Source organism: Microtus pennsylvanicus, chromosome 13 (assembly GCF_037038515.1).
Source record: "Microtus pennsylvanicus isolate mMicPen1 chromosome 13, mMicPen1.hap1, whole genome shotgun sequence".
NCBI classification, from domain to species: Eukaryota; Metazoa; Chordata; class Mammalia; order Rodentia; family Cricetidae; genus Microtus; species Microtus pennsylvanicus.
In genome coordinates, this window is record NC_134591.1 from 34603911 (window position 1) to 34617976 (window position 14066).

Below are 14066 nucleotides of genomic sequence, written 5' to 3' on the forward strand. Positions count from 1 at the left end.
TACTCTTCCCATACTGAACCAATTAGGTTCCCTATTTCGTCATCCTTCATAACTCGGGATGATTGGCTTCCAAGTATGGTACAGTGGAGTAATTGAATTTTGATCAAACACACATGGCTCATAACCCAGTATGTGAAATTTTCAGAACAGTTCACAGCTTTTAAATATCCAGTCAACATGTTGCCAAAAGTACAGGATGTACTTGATGCAAGGGGGAGCGAAAAGGGGGGCTGGATCTGGGTAGAGCTGTAAAACAAATATTTTTTTTCTCGTTCTCTTCTGAATTTTCAAATAGCAGGAGAGAGGGGCCAGAGGATTATCACACCATAGTTCAAGTCTTCCCACGCACAAACATCTTTGAGGCTTGTTTCAGGTGAGCGTCTTTGTTTATGGTATGAGACTATTTTTGTATGTGACTATTTTCATGCCACATGTCTATAACAGATGACCTGCTAATATTTCTCATTGTTTCAATTTCCAAAAATTATTTCTCACCCACCTGATATATGTTGAGCCCTGGCTCTGAGGATGAACTCTTTTGTGCAAGAGAAATGATCCTTTCCTCATGGGATATACTGTTCATGGAAAAGCAAATATGCAATTAATCAAAACCAATAACTTTATACTTACAACCAATAATGGAAGCACGAAGAAAGAATCCAGCATCAGGAATATCAATAATGATTATCTGATTTACCCAGAAGGGACAGAATAGAGATAAGTATGATGTATACCTCTAAGGATGTTCTCTTGAAAGACTGAACACTGACAGTAATCCCAGAAGACCACAAGGATAAACCTTTAAGAATGGTGAGAGTTTGGCCAGGCAGTGGTGGCACACACCTTTAATTCCAGCACTTGGGAGGCAGAAGCAGATATATCTCTGTGAGTTTGAGGCCAACATGGTCTACAGAGTGAGTTTCAGGACAGCCAGGGTTACACAAAGAATTCTTGTCTTGAAAACCAAAATACACACACTCACACATGCACAAAAAAAAATGGTGAGAATTTATCAAATTCAAAGACACAAAGCACAATATGTTAAGAGGGGTCGGAAAAGATGGGGTAAGCGATGGGGACACCACACAAAGGCAAGCAAAGGATTATGCAAGGTTTAAGAACTGAAGGGTGGTGAGACAGGGAGATTAGAACCAGGGAGAGGGGGCTTTGGCAACTGTCTAAGTAGGAACCGATAAGGGCTTAGAACAGAGCAGGGCTGGAGAGCAGTCCGTAGATCTGCGAAGTATTTCCCAGAGAGGTGCCATGGCATGATGGAAACTCAGTGTGGGAAGCAGGGGAAAGGGGGGTCCCAAGGACATCTCCAGGTTTCCAGCTTCAGCAACTGCACAAATCAACCTGATGAACACAACTTGTAAGTCTAACCCTTAGGCGTGTGTCAGAGCATAAGAGTGCAGGAAATGCACCCAGTTCCCAGGATTTGAGTGGCGTTTACTCCTGTGCATGAGCCTGTACTGGGGTACTGGGGTTTTCCATTTGTGTGCTCCTCAAACGTGAACAGAAGACTCTCTCAGAGCTGTGGAAACTCACATGTGAACATAAACTCCAAGTTTTTACTTTCATCTCTGCAGACATATCTAGAGACCCCTGACAGCGGAACACAGAGAACCTAAGAGGGTCCAAGCTGGCCCTTTGGAATCATTTAAAAACCGGGTGTGTTCCTTGTCAACATCCAGTTTCCTCAACACCTTTGATGTGAAGGCCATGAGGTAAACAAGATATATTCCTGACCTGAGCAAAAAATATAGACTCTCAGGGATGAGAGAGGGATAAAGAAAAAAAGGGGGAAAAATGGCCTTAGTGCAGGATGGTATGCCGAGCAATCAGTGGCATTTAACTGTGGCAGGATTACTAATTCTACATGGATAACCACTCATGGGCATGGGCACAGCTGTGAAAGACTAGAGAGCCTATGTTGGGAACAAGTCTTAAAAGAAAACCAAAAGTTCGTTAATCAGAGAAGAGGATGAGGGGACATTCTGAGAGGGGGAAACAGCCCTGAGGAAACCGGGGGGTGGGGTAGCTGGGTAGTAAGAGGGGGAAACAGCCCTGGGGAAAGCAGGGGGTAGCTGGGTACTAAGGGGGGAAACAGCCCTTGGAAAGAAGGGGATAGCTGGGTACTAAGGGGGGAAACAGCCCTGGGGAAAGTAGGGGGTGGCAGCTGGGTACTAAGGACCAAGTGCTCAGGGAAGAGTTGGAAGTTTCTGAATCCAGACTGGGAAGGAAAATTAGATTTCTGGTTGTACCATGAAACCTGCAAAACTCTAATCGTCTGCAATGGGTTGTTATCATGTGCCCCAGGTAGAAAATTCTAGTTTGCAGGGGCCCAAACCCAGATAAACAGTAAGCCTCTAACTGCCAACATGGCCACGTGGCCTCCTTGCTACTCATGTTCTCATGGGCTCTGTTTACCTCCTGAGCTGGGAGCACCTCTCTTCCAAGATCCATTGCAGGTCTACTCCTGACCACTTCCATAGAACCCAGACCTTCTAGAGCGCCTGAAAAGATGTACCAGTGGATGTTCTTTGTGGGCTGAAGAACACAGACAAGAGAATGACTGTAGAATTTAATCTCAGTCTGCAAAGTGGCACCAGGACCCTGGAATGACAGTAACCTCCACCAAAAAACAAAGAACAAAAAGTGTGTGTGTGTGTGTTCTTGTGTGTGTGTGTGTGTGCTCGTGTGTCCTTTAATTTTTAATAGCTATTCAGACAGTCCTTGGAGAGGGAATTGGCAGGTTCAGCAGGGAGGCTACTCCCCCACCTGTCTCCAGGCACTGCAAACACAGCTGCAGAAGGAGAGAGCCAAAGCTTCCAAGGAAAGAAATGATGCAGAGAGCTGGGGTGGGAATAGGACGCCTTTCACAGGAGCCCACTGGGGACTGGGCCTGTCTAGCAACTGCAAAAACAAGCCAAGAGGACATAGTCAGGCTCTCTACACAACTTCGTGTTAAGTAAAATCATTCAAGACCCAGCTCAACAGCCACTTCAAAATCTTTGCTTTGTTTTGAAGTGTACAAGGTAATTTCCAGCAAGGCTACCGTCAGATTTTGCCACTTGAATCAAGATGACCCTTGAGGATGTATGTGCTGTCCTAAGACTTGAAGCCTCATAATACAAAACTCTTTGGTACAGTGTCTAGGAACATCTTTATATTTCCCCAGGAGGAAAGTGCACACACAGTTAGTTTGAAGCTAAACTCTAAAAGAAAGCAAGGGAAGGGGGGGGGTGGAGATGGGGAGAGGGAGGGAAGAGAAGGGAAGGGAAAGGAGAGGGAGAGAGAGAGAGAGAGAGAGAGAGAGAGAGAGAGAGAGAGAGAGAGAGAGAGAGAGAGAGAGAGAGAGAGAGAGAGAGAGAATCAGCAGAGGCCAGATTTCAAACACCCTGATGCAAATGTTACCAATTCAACAGTGGTTAGGGGCTTACCGCTCCCCCAAAGTAAGGCGGCAATTAGAAGAGAGGAAGAGGCTGTTTTAGAAGATGAAAACTAAAGCAAGGAGGTATTTTTGGTATCGTTTTAATCACAAAATAGCACGAATGTGGTCTGTGCCTGCGTTCTGCACAAACGTCGATTTCAATACCACTGAACGCTAGTTTGAAAATTTCCATTTTTGTAATTTGCTTCTCTTTGTTAGGCCAAGGCTTGAGGGAAACCTGGCAGCGTCCCCAAGCCTGGCACGGGTTCGCCTCAGACGCACTCGGCTGCTCGGGAGGCGGAGCGCGTGGCACCGGACCCGGCGGGCGGAGCCAGGCCAGCGCGGCCCTGCACAACGACTACCACCAGGGCGTCTGGCGCCACCTACCGGCGACCGGGCAAGCGCCAGGGCGCCCCCAAACAAAGCTGGACCTGGCCCCAGACGCTAGACTCTACAGCAGTTCTGTCCCCAAGTCATAGTCTGCCCGGCACAGGAGCTCCTGTCTGAAGGAGAAAAGATCCCATGTTGAGTGTTCTGCTATACGTAGAAGTAGAAGTCGATCTTACCGCTTTATGTAAATCCCAACTGAGGACAAAGGTGGTGTGTCCCAGTAGCGAATAGGGTGTGCTCAGACAACTACAGATCGAAGAAATGAATGAACCAACCAACCTATCAAGGAATGAAACCAGCCTACCAAAGGACAGAAAGCTAAGCTAAGGGTTTTTTTAAAATGTTTTTTCAGATGTATTTGTTAGTCAGATGTTTTGTTGATGGCTAGTCAAGTCTGCAAAAATCCTTCACTGCGCAGACTTGTACAGTTAGCGGCCTCTCTTTGATGTGCGCAGCAGAAAATGACAACTGCCAGTTTTCACCGCCTCCTTTTACAGATGAGCAAAATCAGGTCTTAGAAGGTTTAATGCCTTTTCCCATGTTGGTTTGTGGGCTATAGACCCAGTACGGACCTACATTTTTCTGACCTGTTTGATATTTATTTTGCAAGGCAAGAGAATCATTTTGTCTTTCTGTAGCTAGCCTGCCCTGACACATATTCTTATCTGACTGGCTCAAGGAGGGAGTTGGCTCCACTACCCGCAGTTGATCCCTGAGCTTCTGTCCCACGTTCTCTGAGCCAAAGCAGCTCAATCAGTTTTTGCACCAAAACTCTAGTGTTGCTGAGAGCCGATGTCAACTCGTCTAAACGTATGGGTCTGTTTCTTAGAGCCTGAAGCCCAGCTTAAGTTAGTGAGCTACAGGCAGGTGTGGTTTTGTTTTTTTTTTTCCAATTGACACGGGTGTCCTATATCCAATCTACCACCTCGCTACGCCAAGGTGTGTAACGTGCAGCTATTGAGTTTCCCAATGACAGTTCTATGTGAAGATAGTATGTATCACTTGAAAGAGAATTTTGCTGTACAAGTGGACACCCAGATTCTAGATTAAAGGGTGAACATCTGTCCGGCATGGGATTCTGTCTTCATCATGTCAGGTAACTATGATTCTGGGAAGGCTGGGATCCAAAGCTCCAAATTCCAATCACAACCCACTGATCAAGTGGAGATCACAGTGTCAAGACCTCTGAAAGGATGGAACTATATCCTAAGTGTCCATTGTAATAACAGCTTCGCACAAGTATCGAGTACTTTCTACATTCCAGGCTCTGGGCTAACCACATGATGTGTCTAATCTAATCCATCTTCACAACAGCCCTGTGTGGGTTTCCATTATTATCCCCAGTTTTCAGAACGAGAGAAGGAAAGTTCAGAGAGTCTAAGATGCTCTCCTCAAGTGACAGTTCCCAGTGGTGAGGTTAGCACCGGGACTCCTGACGCGGCTCCCACCTGTTAGTGGGATAAAATAAATCACTCAGCCCGCTCTGCCACCATTCGGTTCTCTGCCTCCAAGGCCAAGCTCCAGAGTGGACTCCAGGCTTCTGTTGCCAGTTATTCAAGGAATGGTATTAATTATCTGGTCCTCTTTCACAAGCACCTACTGAGAGCCATCCCTGTTCACACCTCCACAGTTCCATGGAGGGTCTCGGTGGGAGCGGCTCCCAAATGCAGGTCAGTTTGACCACCCTGGGACATTTTGCAGTGTCTGGAGATGTTTGGATGTTTTTAGTGGCCACAACTGTCGGCAGAAAAAGTAACTGGCAGAGATCTTAGACAAACAATACAGCTTACCACGAAAAAAAAGAGAAGAAAATAATATTTAGCCCCAAATGTCACTAGCTGAGTGCAGACAAACCCTGGTTTGGAAATCTAAAACTGGATCAGACAGGATCGCCAGGTGCCTGACACAGGAGCTGCAGGCACAGATTTGAAGTCTGAGCTTCACATTGATGCCTGCGCAGTGACAAAGGGAAAGAGTCTCTAGAACAATGAATGTATTGTGGGATAGCAAGGTTTAGTGGAGGAGATGGCACTTGACCAGGAAATCAAAAGGAGATAAGATGCAGATTCCAGATGAAGAAACAGCAATGAAGGGTGTGGCGTACATAGGAAATGTTGACTTGTTTTACTGGCATGGAAGAGGTAAGGGGAGTGAGGCTGGAGTCAGATCACAGGGCCCAAAAGCAAGGAGAAAGACTGGTCTTTAGTTGTAAGTCACAAGAGGCCATCTTTCATTCTTACATATTGGCTAAAATGTCTCGGGGAAATGACTCTAATGAATGAAAACAGATTGCAATGGCTAAGGGGCAGGTGGCAGGAGTCATAACTCTATTGCTGTACAGTCCACTGTTAAAACTACTTATTGAGTTTTACTAGTAGTAGTAAGCAATAGCAGTGAACCAACCTCTGATAAACCCTACTTCATGTTCCCAGCCAGGTTTAAGGATTTTCTCATTTTGTGTCTCAGAGAACAGAGTGTCAGAATGGATACAAAGTGGCCAAATTAGAACTGACATCCCTCTGTGCTTACTATAACCTGTGTACGTTGCTTTGGGTGCTGAGCACATGGTCAGGATTCCTGACCTCTAGACCAATCGAACTGTTCTTTTTTTGGGGGGGGGAGGGGTGTTAAGTGTTATGGCTTAGAATGATATGTTTGTGTCAAGTTGACAAGGGGTCAGTTGGGCTTAGTTTTATGTCAAACTGACACAGGCAAGAGTCATTTGAGAGATGGGAACCTCAACTGAGAAAATGTCTCAATAAGAAAATGCCTCCACAAATGCAAACCTGTAGGGAATTTTCTTAACTAATGATTGATGGGGGAAGGCCCAGTCCATTGGAGGTGGTGCTTTCTTTCCCTGGGCTGTTAGTCCTGGGATTTATAAGAAAGCAGGCTTAGCAAACCATGAGAGCAAGACAAGAAGCAGCATCTTTCAAGGTCTCTGCAAAGCCCCTACCTCCATATTTGAGTTTGTGTTTGAGTTCCTGACCTAATGTCCTTCAATGTTGAACTATGGTATGGAAATGTAGGCAAATAAACCCTTTCCTCCCCAACTTTTGGATCATGGTGTTTCATCATAACAATAGTAACCCTAAGACAGAAATTTGTACCAGGAGTGGGGTGTTGCTGTGACCTTCTTGTTTTGGGGAGGATTTTGAAATGACTTTGGAACTTTGGGTGAGAAAAGTTATCCAGAGGGGTCAGGGACACTGCTTACTGGCCATCACTCCTGGCTTAAGTGACTCCAGTGTACCACTTTTGGAAAAATGTGTGATCTGTAATTTAAAGGTCAAAGTTGTGGGATTCTAAGATTCTAACTCTTCTTTGTAAAACCCCATAGCCTTAAACTGGTCTGGCAACACAGGCCTGTAATTTCAGCTACTCAGAGGCTGAAGTAGTTGGGTCTCATGTTCAAGGCCAGCCTTTGTACTTAGAACATAACTGTCTCAAAATTAAAAGTGTTTAAAAGGTTGGTAATATAACTCAGTGATGGAGGAAGGTCATTGGTTAATTATAATAAAGAAACTGCTTGGCCTCATAGCTTAGAACATAGGTGGGTGGAGTAAACAGAACAGAATGCTGGGAGGAAGAGGAAGTGAGGTAAGACGCCTCAGACAGAGACGTCATGCTCCCCGCTCCTGGGCAGACGCACGCGATTCAGCTCCGACCCAGGATGGATGTAGGCTAGAATCTTCCCTCCCAACACATGGCTTCCTGGGACTGAACTCATGTCATCAGCCTTGGTGACAAGGACCCTTACACACTGAGCCATCTCGCTAGCACGAATACACTCGCAAAAGCAAGATAAAACCTTGGTGTGAAGACATGAGCTCATAAGGGTCAAAAGTAGTGTTTATGAGCTCAGGCTCCATAAATACACACAGATGCTCTGCAATGTTCACTCCAAACATCAAGTGTTCATTCAACACATTGCCATAATTTTTATACCTAGTTTCAAAATAGAAGAGCTAACCTTATGCACCAATATGCCTGTTTTCACAAAGCCTTTGCCCACAGTCTGTAAGTCATCCTAATACTAAGACCAAATGCCAAAAAGCACTGTTTTTGCCTTGAGAAAATCTGGAAGGGTAATTATACTAAAACATACCACTGCAAAGGGTCTGTCGCACTGTTTGCTTGGAGAAGTGGCAGAATTAGGCCTCTTCAAACCAAACAGTGTCCTGAGCATAGAGCTGAAATTGGATCTTCAAACTTCTCATTCTTAAGCCCCTAGATTTTGTTGCCCTGAGTGGGATATTCCTAAATGAGAATGAAATTTAAAACTAGATCTAGTCACGGTGTAAAGATTTGGGGTCTTTAGACAACAACGAATACCGCTGTCTACCCCGCACACCAAAATATCCCCCTCTGAATCCACAAGGGGATAATGTATTAGTCAACACCAAAGCATCAAGTTGGTTTCTTCTAGTCTTTGTGGATTCTTACTAGGCATGCAGTGCTGGATTTCAAGTTATATAGATAAGAAGGAGAACATAAAAATTAAACGCTACTAGCACCCAAATTTGGTTTATAAGTTAGTTAAAGAGAACATTGTGAACACAGAAGACAATGTTCACTCCTTAAGCACTTGCTGCCCACTTTGAACTAGACCCTCTGCTAGACAATGGGGACACCAATGCTGAACTGGTTCCATTTGTCCAGTTCAACAGTTATTTTTTTTTTTTGATTTTTCGAGACAGGGTTTCTCAGTAGCTTTTGGTTCCTGTCCTGGAACTAGCTCTTGTAGACCAGGCTGGCCTCGAACTCACAGAGATCCGCCTACCTCTGCCTCCCGAGTGCTGGGATTAAAGGCGTGCGCCACCACCGCCCAGCCAGTTCAACAGTTATTATACTTACTAACTATATTGCCATATACTTACAGAATACATTAGGTCTGGATGGGGCCTGAGGTCTTGAATTAGCAGTACCCAAGAGATTGCTTGTGCTGCTGGGCCACGAACCATCTGAAATAATGAAAAATGATATGATATTCTACTTCTGGGTATAAGGACATAAAGAGGATATCCAGAGCCTTTGTTCTCTTGAGGCTGAGATTCTAAAGGTGAATATAAATTTTAAGGAATTACATTAATGTACGGGAGGTTAAGCCATTTTGAGAGCTTCGTGTTGGGGATTCTACCACTTTATCTGGGAATCAAAAGGTACTCTTCCTGAAGAAGGGATGTTCACAGTGAGAACAATTTGCTCAAATACCACAGGGAGTAAGAGGATATTAGGTGAAAGGAACAGCATGTCTGAAGGCTTGGGGATGGGGAGAAGGCTTAGTTAACAAGTGCTTACTGAGTCTTTGCATTGCCGAGTTCTGCCCTGGGCATGTGGAGGTCTGGTCCTTGCCTCTAAGGACAGAGTCTAGTGGAGAAGGAGGCAAGCTACACTCTATGATGCTGATTAAAATGCAGTATAATCACGTCTGCCACACAGTAGGTCCACGTTGAAAGAATGAATGCACAAATGCAATGTCAGAGGTACGCACAGTATGGCCTGGATATGTGAGCGCTACACTGAATGTTGCAAAGAGGAGCTCAGAGCACAGAGTTTTGAAAGAATGAGTGGGATGCCTGGCAGTAGTGGCACATGCTTTTAATTCCAGCACTCGGAAGACAGAGGCAGGTGGATCTCTGAGTTCGAGATCAACCAGCCTGGTCTACAGAATGAGTTCCAGGACAGGCAGGGAAAGACACAGAAACCTTGTCTTGAAAACCAAAAACAGAGTGGGAACCAGATCTGAAGAGATGATGTTCTAGTTTGATCTCTGTTACTCTGATTAAATACCCTGACAAAAAACAACATGGGGGGGGGGGGTGTTCCTTTGGCTGACAGATAAATAGGTTATGCTCTATCACTGCGGAGATACTGAAGCAAAAGCTCAGAGCAGCTAATCACAGGACACTTACAATCAAAGACAGAGAAAAACAAATGTCCCCCACTGACTGCTTGCTTCTAGCTTTCCTGTGTCCTGTGTGGTTCAGGAGCCCCTGCCTAGGAAACTGTGCTATTCACAATAATCTGGGTCTTTCTTGATAAATTAACAACTAAGACAAATACACACACACACACACACACACACACACACCCCACACCTCCCCTCGACACACACCCCAAATACCCAAACACACCACACTCCTTCCTCCCCATCCCACACCCACCCCCGACACGCACACCCCACATACCCCCACACACCCCACATACCCCCACACACCACACTCCTCCTCCCCACACTCCACAACTCCCCACACACACACACACAACCCCCAACCCCATCCCTCACACCATCAGACCAACCTGAATTAAAAAAAAAAAAGACTCCCTTGAGACTTTCTATCCAGGTGACCTGTGTACACACTGAAGCCGTGACCACTCCCTGGCATGGTTAAGGAGAAGGTTATTGTAGATGTGAGGGACATCACAAGGGATATCTTGGAAGAGTCCAAGCAGAGAAACAAAGTAGTAGCCTGGGCCTGGCCAGGAGGAAAGCAAGCAGAGTAGAAAGAGATGCGGGTGTGCAGAAGTGAGAGATGGGGGAGGGATGGGGAGAGAAGAGGGTGAAACAGAAAGAATAGCTGGAATAAGCAGGGTTAATAAGGATGGCCGGAGGAAGGAAGCCCGTGAGCTAGGACAGTAGGGAAGTTTAGGGTGGGTAGGAGGTGAGACGAGCTGGGGACTTTGACACTGAGGAAGCCTGGAGGTCTGCAAGTGCTTTGGTGTATTAACAGGCACTAGAGATGAACTTAGTTCCTTCTGTCTGTGAAACTGGATTTATTATTATTATTATTATTATATTTATTTATTTATTTTGTGGTAGAGGGGAATCAGTTTCACAAGTTCCTGAGGAGTGCTGGCTTTTATCTAGCCACTAGAATTTGTGAAGTTGCACTTAGTTGACGGTGAGAGCTATCTATCACAACTGACAATGAACAAATGACCGGGTGGGTCCTGACGGAGATCAGTAACATCCACACCAAGAAAGGCAAACTCTTGAGACTATCACAAAGGGTGAGGGACACAGGTTCTGAGTCTGTTTCTTAGTGCATGAGACTTCCAGGTGTGTATGGAGGCCCAGAGGGTCTAGGCAAAGCCCTAAGTGTGAATGTGTGTTTCTCTAAGGCAGAGACCAGAACAGTTATGTTTACAACACTGTCAAATGAATTCAATAGGTTAAGACTCTCTGGAGGTGGAGCAGACTGTCTAATGAATCTCTTAATATGGAGAAATAAGGATGTCAGTAGTATCTGAACCTAGAAAACCTTGGGTCTTCATGAGCTAAACCGGCTTCGGCTTTGCCTTAAGTGGCATTTTATTTAGCATTTCCTTGTTGCTCCTTATCAGGTACATCTGTGTTATCAGGGATCTTTAGCAGCAATGGAGATGTCCCCTTCCAAAAATACTTTGTAATCACTAAAGTTCATCCTCTTAACAAGTGCCCAGTTAGGACGATGCTCCCCATTAGAAGGTCAATTGTGTACGTTGTCTTGTCTTTCTTTAGGAAGCTTTCCTCTGAGCAGCAGTTGCTGCGGCCACCTGAGCATCCAATGGCAATTTTTTAAAACATCCATTTATTTATTTATTATGTATAAAATATTCTGTCTGTGCAGGCCGGAAGAGGGCACCAGACCCTATTACAGATGGTTGTGAGCCACCATGTGGTTGCTGGGAATTGAACTCAGGACCTTTGGAAGAGCAGGCAATGCTCTTAACCTCTGAGCCGTCTCTCCAGCCCCCCAATGGCAATTATTTGGAACAGACATAAGAAATGAACTGTGGAAGGGAGCTGTATGTTCATGACTAGGTGACTCCGTGGTCATGCATGACAGACCAGGCACTTTTCCAACCGCCTGCTTTGTGCTACCGCAGTGAACACCAAATTTACATACCTGGAAGAAACAAGACTTTCTGAAACACTAATAATAAATGCAAGAAATTTGTCTGTCATAGCTAAAACATCTCCACTTTTTCAACTTTGCACCATTCTAGTTCCTATTTAAGGTATTGGCAGTGGTTCTCCTTACTATCTTGTAATATCTATCCCACTGGTGGTAACTGAAATGGCCCTTCTAAATCAAGAGCAAAGAGGAATCCCCCAAGTATAGGAATGTTTAAAGTCTTAAGGTCTTTAGAATAAAACAAAAGACAACATAGCAACCAGGTATACTCATGGAAGTGTCATGTTCAGATTAAGAGAACAATACATCTTTTTACAAATTTTTAATTATTTTATTGGTATAGGTCTTTTGTCAGCAGGAATGTCTGTACATCACTTGCATGCAGTGCCCTTGCAGGTCAGAAGAGGGCACCAGATCTCCTGTGACTGGAGTTGCAAACAATTATGAGGGGCTATGTGAGTGCTGGGAGCTGAATCCATCTTTCCGGTCTTCTGACAGTAGATCTTGTTCCCTCATGATTGGCATACCTCATAAGAAATACTTTGTATCCAGTGCTTGGTGCCACATAATAAAAAGGACAGAGACAGGCACTGGAAGATGGTAAGTGACCAGGAAACGAAGGCAATGACAACTAACTTCTTTACTAAGAACATTTTGTCTTTCCAAGTACCCTCTTATAGAACTACTATTATTCTGCACATTTTACAATTACAGGCCCTTGGGGACATGCCTCTAGTCTATGGAGGGCTGGGGTGCCATTCACTTTTGCACAACTCCTGTTGTAAGAAGGGAGCCCCATCTTCTTCCTAGAAACTTCAAAGATTACTGCAGGAAAATTCATTGTTCATTATGGAAAACTTAAACATTATTTATATAGACATATACAGACATATATATTCAATAAAAGGTATGATAGAAACAAAAATAGGTATGAAGAAAAGTAAATTTTTTTTTCTAAATTCTTTCTTTCTGCCCCATCCCAGACAGCTCTTGACAGAAGACAGAAAGAAGAAAGAATTGAGTATAATAGAGGGTTAATTATTTAGGGGTATATTCACAGATCATAATCCTCTGCTGGAATGAGGAAAAGATTAACTGAAAATATGCCAAACAGCCTAAACTTGAAGGCCACTAGAGTTTGCTGTAGGAATTTCTACCACCAGTAGCCTTTAAGTTACCTGCCCACTTGGGTGTGGCCTCTTATACTACAAATGCCAATGTAAAGCATGTGGGCGGCCTCTTTTCTGGCTGTGGGATTCAGTTGCTGATATAGTATATTAAGAAAAGAATGTGTAACTGCAGCACTCAGGAAAGTAAGCATGTACTTCATCTGGACAGCACAGCGGTGCTGACCCTGTTGACTGTTGGGGAGGGTGGTGAGCCCCAAGAATTTGAGTGTGGAAGACCTGGCCCCAATCCCCTGCCCCTCGCCACTGTGACAGATGATAGAGCTGGCTCTGAGGTCCTAAGAGTAGGAGAGCTGGCCCTGCTCCTTACCCACTGCAGCACTGGGAGAGTGGCCTCTGTACCTCACCTGGGCATGAGAGCCAACCCTGAGGCCATGAAAGCAGGAGAATCCATCCTGCCCCTTGCTCATGGCTACAGGGGGTGAACTTGCCAGGGCAATGCCAGAGAGCTCATTCTGGTCCTAAGGATGGGGGAGAACAGGCGGGCTCACCAACCCTGAAACTACCCAGGCCCAGAGCTAGGGTTATGTGTTGGCCAACTCCAACACACACCCCATCTGTGATCTACTGGAGTACATGGAAGGGCTGGTCCTGCAGACTCAAAGATTCAGGATCTCCAGAACACAGGCCAATAACAGGATACCCAAGAGGAGTACCAGTGAGGGCCCAGCATCACTAACATAGCAGAAACTAGAGGTTTGAACCAGACCAACGAGTCATTGCAATGAACACTTGTAAGATATATGCACAAAAGGATAAACAGTGTGACTCACTGTGTTGCATTACAGCTTCTATGATGAGATTTTTTTCTTTCTTTTTTTTTCTCTAAAATTTTATTTTATTTTATTTGGGGGAGTGCAAGGGCAGAGGGCAGATATGAAGGGACAGGAAGATAAATGGAATTGAAATGCGTGAGGTGAAAGACACAAAGAATAAATAAAAAGAAAGTTAAAAAGAAACAAAAATATGAAAAGTAAACAAAAAAGGAACTAACAGATTGGCAAGATTATATTTTAGCCAATAAAATTCCATGTAGCTTTAATTTTTTTTTTACATCAAGAACATTTATAACTTTTTCTAAAACTTTGTTTACTAAACTGATCCCAAACTACTCACACATTTTCTGAACAAAAGGAGGAATGTTTTGGTTGGTAA